Source organism: Lolium perenne, chromosome 6, assembly GCF_019359855.2.
Source record: "Lolium perenne isolate Kyuss_39 chromosome 6, Kyuss_2.0, whole genome shotgun sequence".
In the NCBI taxonomy this organism is placed as follows: Eukaryota; Viridiplantae; Streptophyta; class Magnoliopsida; order Poales; family Poaceae; genus Lolium; species Lolium perenne.
In genome coordinates, this window is record NC_067249.2 from 29,893,201 (window position 1) to 29,897,866 (window position 4,666).

Below are 4,666 nucleotides of genomic sequence, written 5' to 3' on the forward strand. Positions count from 1 at the left end.
AGTATTGATCCGGTACCCGATGGTAAAGAGAATCGGTACCGACAAACAAAGTATCTCGCACCTTGGTTAATGTATGTGTAGTACCTGGTCTAAACTACATCACAAACCGTCAATTTAAGCCGTCCGTTCATATATGGTGCTATCGGTACCTCGAGTACAATGTGCATGATACATCAGTACAACAAATCTTAAAAAACACCTAGTTTCGATATATGTCGCACCTCGCTAAGAGAGCATTCGGTACCTTGGATTTAGGATTTTGGTGCTTATGGATATGGTTTAGGGTCTAGGGTTAGGGTTTTCTACTATATTAGTGAAGAAATATGCTCTTAAAACCCGCACCAAGGGTAGGCATATGTTGTACATGGCCAATATGGCATTCAGTATCTTGAGTACTATTGTGCAATCGAAACATCAGTGCGAGAATCTAACAAAAGCACCTAAGTCGGATATATATCGCACCTCCCCAAGAGAGCATCGAGTACCTTGGATTTAGGGTTTTATGGTTTAGTAGGGTTGTATTATAGGGGTTAGGGTGCCTTGACTAGTATTAATCCGGTACCTACGGTAAAGAGAATCAGTACCGACAACCTAGTTATCTCGCACCTTGGTTAACGTATGTTCAATGGTCTAAACTACAACGCCGACCCTCAATTTAAGTCGTTCCTTCATATATGGTGTTATCGGTACCTCGCTAATGTGCATGATACATTAGTACAACAAAGCTTAACAAGCACCTAGTTTCGATAAATGTCGCACCTAGCTAAGAGAGCATTTGGTACCTTGGATTTAGGATTTTGGTGCTTATGGATATGATTTAGGGTGTAGGGTTAGGGTTTTCTGCTATATTAGTGAACAAATATGCTCTTAAAACCCGCACCGAGGGTAGGTATATATTGTGCATCGCCAATATGGCATTCGGTACCTCGAGCACAATGCAATTGATACATCAGTGCGAGAATCTAACAAAAGCACCTAAGTCTGATATATGTCGCACCTCCCTAAGAGAGCATCGAGTACCCTAGATTTGGTGTTTTATGGTTATTTAGGGTTGTATTATAGGGGTTAGGGTGCCTCGACTCTGATGGTAAAGAGAACCGGTACCAACAATACAATTATCTCGCATCTTGTCTAATGTATGCGCAGTACCTGGTCTAAACTACAACACAACCCTTCGATTTAAGCTGCGCTGGCTTGACAGTCAAGGGCCGGATGCCATTCACTACCTCCGGCTTGACAACATCTTCTGGAGGATCGTTTGAACAAGTGTCAAACTCAAATTAGAACACTCTTGCTACAACTAGCAGAAAGACGACCATCAGAGGACATCGTTAAAATTAGTGATGTATCATGTATGTCACCTCTGGCCATCAACGAAAGCTAATATTGTTAGATGTTTAGAGCACAAACTAACAGTAAAGATTCACAAGCTAAAATGCACCAATCCTATTGCCCCAATTTTAAACTACAACACCCAAACAAAAGAACTTAAACCTGCAAAGTGTCAGGACGAGATGGGATGGTGGCCTGAAGGTAAATGCAACATGTGGAGTGCAGGATAAATTAGATAACATCATAGATTTATACGATTCCAAACTCTTACAACCTGGTACATGACAGCGCACCAAATGCAAAGTCATTTGTGTACAGATTAGCCCTACACGAAATTCCTAGAATAACCAGAACTAAAACTACCAAATTCCTTACCCTAATGAGCACCACATCTGGAGGAACTTAGTAAGAATGCAGCCAAGCCAAACAAAAAACAGGGATAGCACAATCATCATGGGTGTCCTTGCGGCGCAGCAAACACCTGCTTAAGCCATTCTTGCCTCAGCTAAACTGACTCTTATGTCGGCTACCTCGTTCATCTGGCGGGGCTGATTAAACACCTCCACCAAGCTGTCTGCTGATGGTAACGTCACGGCAGGTGCAGACTCGATCTGGCCAGGGGCACAGTCCCTATTTTCAATTCAAGAAAATTGGAGACACATGAAGGATCAGATTTCTTGGTAGAAAATTGGAGACACATTTGGTGGGAAGGTAATATTTCAATGTGAGGAGATATACAAAAGGCAGTAGACGGATTGAACATAACAGACACGTAAAGTCCTCCATAGAAACAGAAGCACACAGATTCATATTACTAAAAGGCACCTTGTGTATTCAGTTTCAGTAAATTGCAATCTGGAGATGCAGCAGACACGTAAAGGCAGTAGTAAAAACATCATTTACCAAATTCGACATTGATGCTGCTGTGCACTTTTACTCGCATGGTTTCAAAAATGAAGCCAGGGGCACATTCCCTATTTTCAATTCAAGAAAATTGGAGACACATGAAGGATCAGATGCAGGGACAAAGACACAAACTACTGCGGTCTAGTGTATGGAAAATAAATCCCGAAACGGTCTCAAATACCGTTTACGAGATGAAATACATATGCCAACTACTTAAATAACATGGGGAATTTCCACCATAGATTTTAATTGGTCATAGACCATTGTTTAAGTGCTTTTAAATTCCAGATTGAAAGCATGTTGTTGATGTACCTGAAACAAACATGCTGAATACATAAGATGCTTGGATTAGCTCCAGAGGTCAGCTTGGAGACTACAGATCTCTAAACAGCTACGCCATGAGCATGCACAATTCAGAAGACACTAAAACAGGAACAAGAATAAATGATATACTCTAATGCATCTAGTGATAGCACGACCTAACTGTCTATATGCTCAATCATGAGGTTAAATTGCAATGGTTCTCGATGTCCAGGAGTTCTTGCACATGGGCCAGAGAAAGGCATACAATTTACACGTCTGAAAAGAGAAAATCAACGACTTACACTTAGGTTCCTGCAGCGCTTGAAGTACTCCTTTCCAATGTTCTTGCCGTACTCGCACACTCCCCATGTCAACGGAGGTGCACGATTGGAAGACCCCTTCCAGAGGACGCGTCATGATAACTCCCCGCATTGTTCCCATCGCTGACCATGAAACCAGGTCGGCGCAAATTGATGGTGCCTGCCAGGAAACATGAAACGGCAACCCAAATCAGATTGTCTGGAGAGGGCATAAAGACGATATTAGTTGTACGCTGCGAAAATCTTTAGATACAACACGAAAATATGCACACACAAAAATCGCAGGAAAATCACAAACGCATTCAAATGGAACCTTTGATTTTTCGGTGAAATCTAGATCGGGACTCGCTTTTCTTCGACTGAACAGAACAGGAAGGTGCGGGGAGGCGGCAGGCCTCCATCGGAACCCACGCGATTCAGTGAACTGTGGGGCGCCGCCAGCCACCGGGACCAGGGGATCCAGGGAACTGCCGGGCGCCGCCGGCCACCGGAACCCGCGCGATGCAGAGAACCCGCGCGATGGGTGGAATATCGAGGGGATTGAGGCACGGGGACGGGGGAGGTGGTCTCTGCGCGAGACGACAGGCCCGCGCGACGCAGGGAACTGCGAGGCGCCGCCGGCCAGCGGGATGGAGAACGAGGGGATGGAGGCGCGGGAGGGAGGGAAGGGACAGAGATCAGGTGACATGCAATAGGCATGTCACCTGAGAACAGTGCTGTGACATGCGATTATGTTCTGATCGTTGGATTGAAAATGGAGGGCCAGATCAACACGAACAGTAGATGCTACAGGGTCAATCTACAGTGCATCGCTACAGGGACAAATCTACAGTGCATCGCTACAGTACGTCTGCTACAGGATCATCTACAGTACATCGCTACAGTGCTTGATCTTGTCTATTCATTTTTGATCCAACGGCCTAAAATGCATGTCACCTGATCTCTGTCCGGAGGGAAGGCGGGGGAGATGAGTGCTGAGGGAAACGACAGGCTGCCACGGAGATCCTCGCATGCAGGCCAAAACGAGGGGTAAAGACAAGCCCAACGGCTCCATATCTGAAACGGGCGACTCTGCGGATGGCACAGACTGTGGGCCGGGAGCGAGACAGACCTATCTAGTAGGGCATCGGGCGGAAAACCAAAACTGATCCCGGGTGCATATGCACCCGGTTTGTATAAAACATATTTCAAAAATGTAAAAAAATTAGGAAAGAAATTTAGCATGTATAGGGACATGTTTTATGTGTGCACGTAAAGTTTCACATAAAACCGACAATTTTTATACCCTGTGTAAAAAAGACAAATAATACCTCGTGAAATAGACTATTTTAACACCAAAAAATTATCTTTTTTGCACAGGGCATAAAACATATCGGTTTTTGCTGAAACAACTTTGTGAACATGTAACATGTCAAGATATACACGAGGCATTTTTATTCATATTTTTTTGACATTTGTAAATATGTTTAGTATGCATTTCAAATAAAGGGTGCATATGCACCCGGGTGCAGAAACACCCTGTCCGGCATCGGGCCACTAAATTATAATCTGCCTCATTGAAAAAAGAAGTGCCTATTCTTAGCACGGATCTTGGCACACAAATGGACGGCAACGATAGCTAGCGCTGGAGTAAGGTTACATACCAAAGCTTTTGTCTATATATATATATATATATATATATATATATATATATACCAGCACTATTCTGCAACCGGTTGCAGAATAATATTCTGAGCACCGACTTGGACTTCTCTGGACACAAGGTTGAACTTCCTGGATGAGAAGGTTGACCTTTCTGTCGGAAC

General features: G+C 44.0%; 1 long non-coding RNA gene across 1 annotated transcript; it reads right to left on the reverse strand.

Annotated features, from left to right (window-relative positions):
* Window positions 1–1,552: 1,552 nt before the first annotated feature.
* LOC127308441 (uncharacterized) lies at window positions 1,553–3,555 on the reverse strand. The gene is made up of 3 exons (XR_011746608.1): window positions 3,175–3,555; window positions 2,844–3,021; window positions 1,553–1,962 (listed from the first exon to the last, which is right to left on the reverse strand). It is a non-coding gene; the product is annotated as an uncharacterized lncRNA (long non-coding RNA).
* Between the last annotated feature and the right edge of the window lie 1,111 nt (window positions 3,556–4,666).